This window comes from Odontesthes bonariensis, chromosome 14 (genome assembly GCF_027942865.1).
Source record: "Odontesthes bonariensis isolate fOdoBon6 chromosome 14, fOdoBon6.hap1, whole genome shotgun sequence".
In the NCBI taxonomy this organism is placed as follows: domain Eukaryota; kingdom Metazoa; phylum Chordata; class Actinopteri; order Atheriniformes; family Atherinopsidae; genus Odontesthes; species Odontesthes bonariensis.
The window spans coordinates 785024-798212 of record NC_134519.1 but is presented as its reverse complement, the minus strand read 5'-3'; the positions used below and the strand labels follow the sequence as shown (position 1 = coordinate 798212).

Below are 13189 nucleotides of genomic sequence, written 5' to 3'. Positions count from 1 at the left end.
ACACACACACACACAGACACCTGGTACCTGCTCACACACAGACACACACACACAGACACCTGGTACCTGCTCACACACAGACACACACACACACACACACACCTGGTACCTGCTCACACACACACACACACACACAGACACCTGGTACCTGCTCACACACAGACACACACACACACACACACACCTGGTACCTGCTCACACACACACACACAGACACCTGGTACCTGCTCACACACACACACACACACAGACACCTGGTACCTGCTCACACACACTCACACTCACCTGGTACCTGCTCACACACACACACACAGACACCTGGTACATGCTCACGCACACTCACACACACACCTGGTACCTGCTCACGCACACTCACACACACCTGGTACCTGCTTACGCACACTCACACTCACCTGGTACCTGCTCACACACACTCACACTCGGTACCTGCTCACACACACTCACACTCGGTACCTGCTCACACACAGACACACACACACACACACACACCTGGTACCTGCTCACACACACACACACAGACACCTGGTACCTGCTCACACACACACACACACACAGACACCTGGTACCTGCTCACACACACTCACACAGACACCTGGTACATGCTCACGCACACTCACACACACACCTGGTACCTGCTCACACACACTCACACTCACCTGGTACCTGCTCACACACACACACACAGACACCTGGTACATGCTCACACACACTCACACTCACCTGGTACCTGCTCACACACACTCACACACACCTGGTACCTGCTCACACACACTCACACTCACCTGGTACCTGCTCACACACACTCACACTCACCTGGTACCTGCTCACACACAGACACCTGGTACCTGCTCACACACAGACACTCACACTCACCTGGTACCTGCTCACACACACACACACACACCTGGTACCTGCTCACACACACACACACAGACACCTGGTACCTGCTCACACACAAACACACACACAGACACCTGGTACCTGCTCACACACACTCACACTCACCTGGTACCTGCTCACACACACACACACAGACACCTGGTACATGCTCACGCACACTCACACACACACCTGGTACCTGCTCACGCACACTCACACACACCTGGTACCTGCTTACGCACACTCACACTCACCTGGTACCTGCTCACACACACTCACACTCGGTACCTGCTCACACACACTCACACTCACCTGGTACCTGCTCACACACACTCACACACACCTGGTACCTGCTCACACACACTCACACTCACCTGGTACCTGCTCACACACACTCACACTCACCTGGTACCTGTTCACACACAGACACCTGGTACCTGCTCACACACAGACACTCACACTCACCTGGTACCTGCTCACACACACTCACACTCACCTGGTACCTGCTCTCACACACACACACAGACACCTGGTACCTGCTCACACACAGACACACACAGACACCTGGTACCTGCTCACACACACTCACACACACCTGGTACCTGCTCACACACACTCACACTCACCTGGTACCTGCTCTCACACACACACACACACACCTGGTACCTGCTCACACACACACACACACACACACACTGACCTGGTACCTGCTCACACACACCCACACACACTGACCTGGTACCTGCTCACACACACTCACACACACTGACCTGGTACCTGCTCACACACACTCACACACACCTGGTACCTGCTCACACACACTGACACTCACCTGGTACCTGCTCACACACACTGACACTCACCTGGTACCTGCTCACACACACACACACACACCTGGTACCTGCTCACACACACTCACACACACCTGGTACCTGCTCACACACACTCACACACACCTGGTACCTGCTCACACACACTCACACTCGGTACCTGCTCACACACACTCACACTCACCTGGTACCTGCTCACACACACACACACACACACCTGGTACCTGCTCACACACACTCACACACACACCTGGTACCTGCTCACACACACTCACACACACACCTGGTACCTGCTCACACACAGACACACACAGACACCTGGTACCTGCTCACACACACTCACACACACACCTGGTACCTGCTCACACACACACTCACACTCACCTGGTACCTGCTCACTCACACTCACCTGGTACCTGCTCACACACACTCACACACACACCTGGTACCTGCTCACACACACTCACACTCGGTACCTGCTCACACACACACACACACACACACACCTGGTACCTGCTCACACACACTCACACACACACCTGGCACCTGCTCACACACACTCACACACACACCTGGTACCTGCTCACACACACTCACACACACCTGGTACCTGCTTACGCACACTCACACTCACCTGGTACCTGCTCACACACACACACACTTGGTACCTGCTCACGCACACTCACACACACCTGGTACCTGCTCACACACACTCACTGTTGGAGCCATTTTCTATTTTTCTCACTTTATGGTGATATTTAGTTATTTAGATTTGTCTGCTTATTGATAATTATTAATTTAGCAATATCTAGTAAATGTACTATGCATTTGGGAGCGGCACTGGTGCTTGGGCTATAGTGGGCTCTGATTGGTTTCTCCTCCCGACTCTCGCCTATCTAACCGGAGCACAGGTGGCTCACTGATGAATTGGATTTCTGATGACGGGTGTTGGAAGGGAAACAGTTTTTTGACCGTGTAGATGTCGTGTAAACATGCTGAACAGTGTTAATTGAGTTTGAGAAGAAAACAAGAAGATCTGTAACGTAAAGAGACCCGAAAGAAAATAAATTCGAGTACTGAGAAATAAGAACGCGCGTCAGAACTTAACTGGATACTCCCGTCAAAGCGACTCCAGCTGATGCAGCCAGGAGGCCGCTACAATAAGTCAAAAAACTCCCTGTGGATTAAACTTGAAGGAATAAGGATTGTCGGCTTTGAAAATTCGGATTTTAAGGACAAAGCAAAGGAAGGATCATGGCATGCTTCTAGACTCTCCGGTCCGTGAGTAACAGTTTATTTCAAGAAGCGCTTGACAAATGTTTGTAACGAAGACAAAGGAACTGCTTAAACAAACAATACGAAAGTGATTCATGTTTTCTAAACAAATGGACTTGAAATACTGAACATAGACTGTGAAATACTGTTTACTGATCGCGGAAGTGACTGAAAACAAATACTGAAGCGTGATTTATTGTGAAGTGTAAACACAAACACTTAATTGAAAGCAATCATGGCTGATCAAAGTTTGCAGGCTCTGACTAAGAGTCGCAGAGGAAAACTAGGAGTATGTACAAAGAAAATGAATGAAATAAGGACTTTGGTGGAAGCTCATGCAGATGATGAAACTGTTAATGAAAGACTTGATGAATTACGAAGAGCGATGAATGAATTCTATGACGCGCATATATCTGTTCAAGCGTTTATGATTGAGGAAGAAAAGGAAAAAGATCAGACCGAATGGTACGAGCCTAAAATGGCAGTGTTTGACAGTTTCTGTAATGAGATGGATGAATGGAAAAGAGGAAAGTTCGAATTCGAGAAACAACCGGAAATTAACCCAGAAGACAGCGTCTCTAAAACTGGGTCAAAGGCTGGGTCAAAAACAACGAAGGTGTCGGCAGTCTCCTCCCTGCGCGCAAAGGCGGCTGCAGAGAAAGCAGCGCTTGAAGCAAAGTCGCGCGGCATGAAATTACAACATGAGCTCCAACAGGAAAAGGAGCAACTTCAAAGAAAAATGGAGCAGCTTGATCTTGACATAAAATTGTCAGAAGCTGATGCAAAGTTACAAGTTTATGAGAGTTTTGAAATGGCATCAGGTGAACAGCTGCAATATTCGCATGACATTTTACAGCCGCTGCAAGGTGATGCAATGAACGCCTATGCCGAGGGATACCCAGATAAATCAGTTGTGATGGCAGAACAATCGCCTATTAAGTCACCTGTTGAATTCCCTGTTGAATTCACAGGCCTTGGGGCAATTCCCAAAACACCCCTGCAGAGGATCATGAAGGAGGAAGCCAAACCACGCATAAAACCAACAATAAGCCAAACAATTAACATGCCTACTGAAACAGTATCAACAACTGGACAAACAACAACACAAACACCAATACCATCGCCAACACCAGCACCAAGGACAGCGCCCGGACAAAGAACAACACAAACATCAGCACCAAGGACAGCGCCAGTACAGCCAAATGACAGTCAGCTGGCACAACCAAACCATCCAAGCAATCCTGTGAATGCTCAAAGTGAGCTTGCCAGTCTGATAATTCAGCACCAAAAACAAACTTCTCTTCCCACCAGGGAACTGCCAACATTCAATGGAGATCTCATTAGCTACTTGCCTTTTATTCATGCAATCAAGAACCGTATTGAACAAATGACTGCTAATGACCAAGAACGACTGTTTTTTCTTGAACAGTACACATCTGGCCAACCTAAAGAACTGGTCCAAAGCTGTCTACATATGGATGCTCAATCAGGATATGCAGAAGCAAGGCGACTTCTTAATGAACATTTCGGCGACCCTTATCGCCTCAGCACTGCTTACATTCAGAAAGCTTTAAATTGGAAAGCTATAAAGCCCGAAGATGGTAAAGAACTCTACAGTTATGCATTATACTTAAGAAGCTGCTGCAATATTATTAGCAGCCTGCCAGACATGTCTGAACTTGACACACCCTCCAACTTACAGTTGATTTTGTCAAAATTGCCCTACAAGCTGAGGGAACGATGGAGAAGCAAAGCATGTGAGATACAGGAACGGACAAATGGCCGGGCCAGATTCCATAATATTGTGGAATTTCTTGAAAAGCAAGCGAAGGTACTGCTGGACCCAGTCTTCGGAACCATTCAGGACTCAGTCAGTAGAGCAGTAAAAACAACTGTGCAAAACCGACCCCCACCAAAGAAAAGCTTCGCAACCACCTTCGTCCCAGTGGCGCCCGCAGCGACTCAAAGAGGAGGAAGCACATATGAAAGCACATCTGAGAGCCTCCCACAGAAGCGTTCACAAATGGCACATCAAAGACCATGTTTCTTCTGCAAAGGAGACCACACAATGGAATCATGTCACCAGATGGCGCTACAACAGCACAAGGAAAAGGTTGAATTTCTGAGGAAAAATGGAATGTGCTTCGCCTGTCTCACCAAAGGCCATATAAGCAGTGGATGCACCAGGCGCCTGACATGTCAGATATGTAGGAAAAGACATCCCACTATCCTGCACATTGAAGGCTCTGTCAAACCACACTCGCTACCACACGCCACCAACTCAAGCCCAGTGACACAGTCAGCATGTACCGTCAACAACACCCCAGACACCACACCTACAGAGACTGGGGCCGGGGTTTCTGATTGCAAGCTTGCCATAATACCTGTAAAAATTAAATCCACCAAAAGCAACAAAACCATACTTACCTATGCATTTCTAGACCCAGGAAGCTCTGCATCGTTCTGCACCCAAAAGCTCATGGAGGATTTGCATGTGCAGGGCAAAGGCACCGAAATCCTGCTACGCACTATGGGTCAAGAAAGGGTCATAAGGACCCAGCGAGTAACAGGGTTAGAGGTCAGCAGCTGCAATGAGTCTGACTTCATACAACTGCCTGAAGTTTTTACACAGGACAGAATACCAGTTAGCCACGGAAACATAACAAAAGAAACGGACATACAAAGGTGGCCTTACTTGAAAGATGTTCAACTCCCCGCCATCAATGCAGATATCGGTCTGTTGATCGGAGCCAATGCCCCATGGGCACTGGAGCCTTGGAGTGTCATACACAGCCAAGACGATGGGCCTTACGCTGTGAAGACCCGCTTAGGATGGCTAATCAATGGTCCGTTGAATGGTGGTGCACCTACAGATGAACATAACCGTCAATGTGTCTCCTCAAACAGGATTTCCGTGGCAAGATTGGAGGAGCTTCTCATCAAGCAGTACAATCAAGACTTCCCAGAGAGAACATGCCAAGAGCAGGCGGAGCTTTCTTTCGAGGACAAGAGATTCCTAAAAATTGCAGATGAATTCACCACAAAGAAAGACGGACATTACGAAATGAGGCTACCTTTCCGTGATGAGAATCCTGTCATGCCAAATAATAAACCCGTCGCTGAGCTGCGAGCTGCTACCCTACAGAGAAAGCTCAAAAACAATGACAACTTTCGCAACGACTACACCACATTCATGGTTGCCATGCTCGACAATGGATATGCTGAGAAGGTGCCAGATGGTCAACTGTCCAGGTCTGATGGCAGAGTGTGGTACATACCACACCATGCAGTGTACCATAAGAAAAAGAAAAGGATCAGAGTGGTGTTTGACTGCTCTGCCTCATTTCAGGGTAACTCCTTGAACCTCCAGCTACTCCAAGGCCCTGACCTGACAAACACTCTCCTGGGGGTCATCCTCAGGTTTAGACAGGAGCACGTGGCCATGTTGGCTGACATCGAGGGCATGTTCCACCAAGTGAGAGTTCACAGCAACGACGTGGACTTCTTGCGGTTCCTGTGGTGGCCCGATGGCGACGTACATCAGCCCCTTGCCGAGTGCAGGATGGTGGTACATCTCTTCGGTGCAGTCTCGTCACCCAGCTGTGCCAATTATGCCCTAAAGAGAACTGCGAAGGACAGCGAGGGCGTGATGAATCCAGAGGTGTTGCGGACCATAAGGAGGAACTTCTATGTAGATGATCTCCTCGGGTCAGTGGATTCTGAAGAGCAGGCAATAAGCCTGGTTAGTAACCTGAGGGCCACATGTGCAACAGGAGGGTTCAGGTTGACCAAGTGGGTGAGCAACAGCCAATCCGTCCTTGCCTCAATTCCAAAGGAAGACAGGGCCTCCAAAGAGATCAAAGACGTCAAGCTGGAGAAGAGTGAGACACCTCTAGAGCGCGCTCTCGGTATCCAGTGGAACATCAGCTCAGACACCCTATGTTTCGAGATATCACCAAAGAACCAGCCGTATACACGCAGAGGGATCCTCGCCATTGTCAACTCCCTGTATGACCCCCTTGGCTTCCTGACACCTATGATTCTCCCAGCCAAAAGAATCATTCAAGAGCTTTGCAGATCCAACCTTGGCTGGGACTCAGAGATTCCAGCCTCCTTCGCCAAAAGATGGGAGACCTGGGTTGGAGCACTGGGCCAGCTGGAAGACCTAAACATCAGCAGATGTTACAGACCCAAGGACTTTGCCAACGTGTACCAAGCACAGCTACACCACTTCTGTGATGCCAGCGAGGTAGGGTACGGCACAGTGAGCTACTTGAGACTTGCAGACTCCACAGGTCTCACCCATGTGGCATTTATGATGGGTAAAGGAAGAGTAGCACCACTGAAGCCTGTCACCATCCCCAGACTAGAACTGGCAGCAGCGGTCCTGGTAGTGCGAATCAACAACATGTTGGAGAGAGAGTTAGAACTGACGCTAGAGGCACCAGTCTATTGGACAGACAGCACTGCAGTCATAAAATACATCCTGAATGACACCAGTCGCTTTCAGACATACGTAGCCAACAGAGTGACCACCATCAGAGACCTCTCAGAAAAGTCTCAGTGGCGCTATGTAAGCAGCAGTCTAAACCCCGCTGACGACGCCTCACGTGGCATGACCACTGAGTCCTTCCTGAAGTGTGAACGATGGCTGAATGGGCCAGACTTTCTAAAGCAGCCTCAACACTCTTGGCCGAAACTTCCTGAGACAACACTGTCACTTTCTGATGATGACCTGGAAATTAAGAAGACTGTTGCAGTCCTCAGTACAGCAGCAGATGAAATGTGTGATCCAGTCATCAAATTCATACAGCACTTCTCCTCCTGGAACCACCTGAAGAGAGCTACTGCAAGGATGCTCCAGTTCAAAGACTTTCTAAAACAGTTGATCAAGGGAAGAAGAGACATGACACTCTCCGGCCAACAGACATACGACAACAGGAAAAGCATACTTACCTACCAAAATCTGTCAGTTGAGGATCTTGCACATGCTGAAAAGAGTCTGCTCCAATATGTTCAGAGGCATCACTTCTCAGAGGAGATCTCAATACTGGAGAAAGGGAAGACGCCTGTTAAGAAGGGCAGCAGACTGTGCAAACTTGACCCCATCCTTGTTGACGGAGTGTTACGAGTGGGTGGGAGATTGAGCAAGACCGCAATGCCGGAAGAGTTCATACACCCTGCAATTCTACCTAAAGCCTGCCATGTAACCAAACTGCTCATCAGACATGCTCACATCTCAACAGGTCATGGTGGACGGAATCAGACCCTGGCCAAACTCCGCCAAAGATTCTGGATACTCCAAGCCAATGCAGCTACAAGACGTACCATAGGGGAATGTGTCTTCTGCCGTTGCTGGCACACTCCACCTGCCGCACAGAAGATGGCAGACCTGCCATTAAACCGCACCTTACCAGACCACCCTCCATTCACCTACGTCGGAGTTGACTACTTTGGCCCTATAGAGGCGAAGCGAGGTAGAGCGAATGTGAAAAGGTACGGAGTCTTGTTCACCTGCCTTGTAAGCAGAGCTGTCCACCTGGAACTTGCACATTCCTTGGACACTGACTCTTGCATTGCTGCCATCCGACGCTTCATGTGTAGAAGGGGCCAGGTCAAGGAGATGATGTCTGATAACGGCACAAACTTTGTAGCCGCAGAACGCGAGCTGAGAGACTCCCTTGCGCTTCTGAATCATAGTAAGATCCAACGAGGCCTATCATATGAGGGGATCAAATGGTCTTTCAATCCTCCGTTCGGGCCGCACCATGGTGGAGCATGGGAGAGACTCATCAGAACCATCAAAAGAGTCCTTTACTCCATCGTTAGGCAGCAAGTGTTGGATGATGAGAGCCTGCAGACGGTTCTCTGCGAAGTAGAAACTATCCTGAACGATCGACCCATCACTGTAGTTTCCAATGATGTGAGTGACCCAGAATCTCTCACACCAAACCATCTGCTCCAACTAAAGGGAAAACCCCTGCTGCCACCAGGAGTGTTTACGAAGGATGACTGCTATACTAAAAGAAGATGGAGACAGGTCCAGTACTTAGCTGACCTGTTCTGGAAGCGCTGGGTAAAAGAGTACCTTCCCCTAATGCAAGAAAGACAGAAATGGCACATGGTGAAGAGGAACCTCAAGCCAGGTGACATAGTCTTAATCATGGATGAGACATCACCACGAAACTCATGGCCAAAGGGAAGAATAACAGAGGTCATCTCAGACAGCAGGGGACACGTCCGACGGGTCAAGATACGAACAGCAAGCAACGTCCTAGAGAGACCATCACAAAACTGTGCCTTCTTCTGGAGGCCTGACCTGTCTGCTCTTTGAGATTTTCCAGATTTTTGCCTTTTTGAGGATTATATAATTTTTGAAGATCATTTTTGTTTTTTCTGCCTTTTGAACATTACATTTTGAGGGTTTTTTTTGCCTTTTTACGACGACCTTTTGAAGGACATATCCTTTTGATAATCTTGCCTTAAAAAAAATAAAAATTAAAAATGACTTTGATTTTTCTGCAGATATGGGCGATGATGAGTTTGCATATATGCTTAATGGACTCTACGTATACCCTTAACCTCCTGAATTATACTTGATGGCTCCATGTTAATTACTGTAATTGTCAGATAGTGTAGACAATTAGGGGCCGGGATGTTGGAGCCATTTTCTATTTTTCTCACTTTATGGTGATATTTAGTTATTTAGATTTGTCTGCTTATTGATAATTATTAATTTAGCAATATCTAGTAAATGTACTATGCATTTGGGAGCGGCACTGGTGCTTGGGCTATAGTGGGCTCTGATTGGTTTCTCCTCCCGACTCTCGCCTATCTAACCGGAGCACAGGTGGCTCACTGATGAATTGGATTTCTGATGACGGGTGTTGGAAGGGAAACAGTTTTTTGACCGTGTAGATGTCGTGTAAACATGCTGAACAGTGTTAATTGAGTTTGAGAAGAAAACAAGAAGATCTGTAACGTAAAGAGACCCGAAAGAAAATAAATTCGAGTACTGAGAAATAAGAACGCGCGTCAGAACTTAACTGGATACTCCCGTCAAAGCGACTCCAGCTGATGCAGCCAGGAGGCCGCTACAATACTCACACTCACCTGGTACCTGCTCACACACACTCACACTCACCTGGTACCTGCTCACACACAGACACACACAGACACCTGGTACCTGCTCACACACACTCACACACAGACACCTGGTACCTGCTCACACACAGACACACACACACACACACACACCTGGTACCTGCTCACACACACACACACAGACACCTGGTACCTGCTCACACACACACACACACACACACAGACACCTGGTACCTGCTCACACACACTCACACTCACCTGGTACCTGCTCACACACACACACACACAGACACCTGGTACATGCTCACGCACACTCACACACACACCTGGTACCTGCTCACGCACACTCACACACACCTGGTACCTGCTTACGCACACTCACACTCACCTGGTACCTGCTCACACACACTCACACTCACCTGGTACCTGCTCACACACACTCACACACACCTGGTACCTGCTCACACACACTCACACTCACCTGGTACCTGCTCACACACACTCACACTCACCTGGTACCTGCTCACACACAGACACCTGGTACCTGCTCACACACAGACACTCACACTCACCTGGTACCTGCTCACACACACACACACACACCTGGTACCTGCTCACACACACACACACAGACACCTGGTACCTGCTCACACACACACACACACACACACACACAGACACCTGGTACCTGCTCACACACACTCACACTCACCTGGTACCTGCTCACACACACACACACAGACACCTGGTACATGCTCACGCACACTCACACACACACCTGGTACCTGCTCACGCACACTCACACACACCTGGTACCTGCTTACGCACACTCACACTCACCTGGTACCTGCTCACACACACTCACACTCGGTACCTGCTCACACACACTCACACTCACCTGGTACCTGCTCACACACACTCACACTCGGTACCTGCTCACACACACTCACACTCACCTGGTACCTGCTCACACACACTCACACTCACCTGGTACCTGCTCACACACACTCACACACACCTGGTACCTGCTCACACACACTCACACTCACCTGGTACCTGCTCACACACACTCACACTCACCTGGTACCTGCTCACACACAGACACCTGGTACCTGCTCACACACAGACACTCACACTCACCTGGTACCTGCTCACACACACTCACACTCACCTGGTACCTGCTCTCACACACACACACAGACACCTGGTACCTGCTCACACACAGACACACACCTGGTACCTGCTCACACACACTCACACTCACCTGGTACCTGCTCTCACACACACACACACACACCTGGTACCTGCTCACACACACACACACACACACACACTGACCTGGTACCTGCTCACACACACCCACACACACTGACCTGGTACCTGCTCACACACACTCACACACACTGACCTGGTACCTGCTCACACACACTCACACACACCTGGTACCTGCTCACACACACTGACACTCACCTGGTACCTGCTCACACACACTGACACTCACCTGGTACCTGCTCACACACACTGACACTCACCTGGTACCTGCTCACACACACTCACACACACCTGGTACCTGCTCACACACACTCACACACACCTGGTACCTGCTCACACACACTCACACTCGGTACCTGCTCACACACACTCACACTCACCTGGTACCTGCTCACACACACACACACACACACACCTGGTACCTGCTCACACACACTCACACACACACCTGGTACCTGCTCACACACAGACACACACAGACACCTGGTACCTGCTCACACACACTCACACACACACCTGGTACCTGCTCACACACACACTCACACTCACCTGGTACCTGCTCACTCACACTCACCTGGTACCTGCTCACACACACTCACACACACACCTGGTACCTGCTTACGCACACTCACACTCACCTGGTACCTGCTCACACACACTCACACTCGGTACCTGCTCACACACACACACACACACACACACCTGGTACCTGCTCACACACACTCACACACACACCTGGCACCTGCTCACACACACTCACACACACACCTGGTACCTGCTCACACACACTCACACTCACCTGGTACCTGCTCACACACACTCACACACACACCTGGTACCTGCTCACACACACACACACACACACACCTGGTACCTGCTCACACACACACACACACACACACACCTGGTACCTGCTCACACACACTCACACCTGGTACCTGCTCACACACACTCACACACACACCTGGTACCTGCTCACACACACACTCACACACACACCTGGTACCTGCTCACACACACACACACACACACCTGGTACCTGCTCACACACACTCACACCTGGTACCTGCTCACACACACTCACACACACCTGGTACCTGCTCACACACACTGACACTCACCTGGTACCTGCTCACACACACTCGGTACCTGCTCACACACACTCACACTCACCTGGTACCTGCTCACACACACACACACACACACACACACCTGGTACCTGCTCACACACACTCACACACACACCTGGTACCTGCTCACACACAGACACACACAGACACCTGGTACCTGCTCACACACACTCACACACACACCTGGTACCTGCTCACACACACACTCACACTCACCTGGTACCTGCTCACACACAGACACTCACACTCACCTGGTACCTGCTCACACACACACACACACACCTGGTACCTGCTCACACACACACACACAGACACCTGGTACCTGCTCACACACACACACACACACACAGACACCTGGTACCTGCTCACACACACTCACACTCACCTGGTACCTGCTCACACACACACACACACACCTGGTACCTGCTCACACACACACACACAGACACCTGGTACATGCTCACGCACACTCACACACACACCTGGTACCTGCTCACGCACACTCACACACACCTGGTACCTGCTTACGCACACTCACACTCACCTGGTACCTGCTCACACACACTCACACTCGGTACCTGCTCACACACACTCACACTCACCTGGTACCTGCTCACACACACTCACACACACCTGGTACCTGCTCACACACACTCACACTCACCTGGTACCTGCTCA

The 13189-nt window shown here is 49.8% G+C and overlaps 1 protein-coding gene across 1 annotated transcript in view; it reads left to right on the top strand.

Annotated features, from left to right (window-relative positions):
• Positions 1 to 13189, top strand: part of LOC142398665 (dynein axonemal heavy chain 17-like) — a 64670-nt gene that overhangs the window by 17000 nt on the left and 34481 nt on the right. The window lies entirely within an intron of this gene.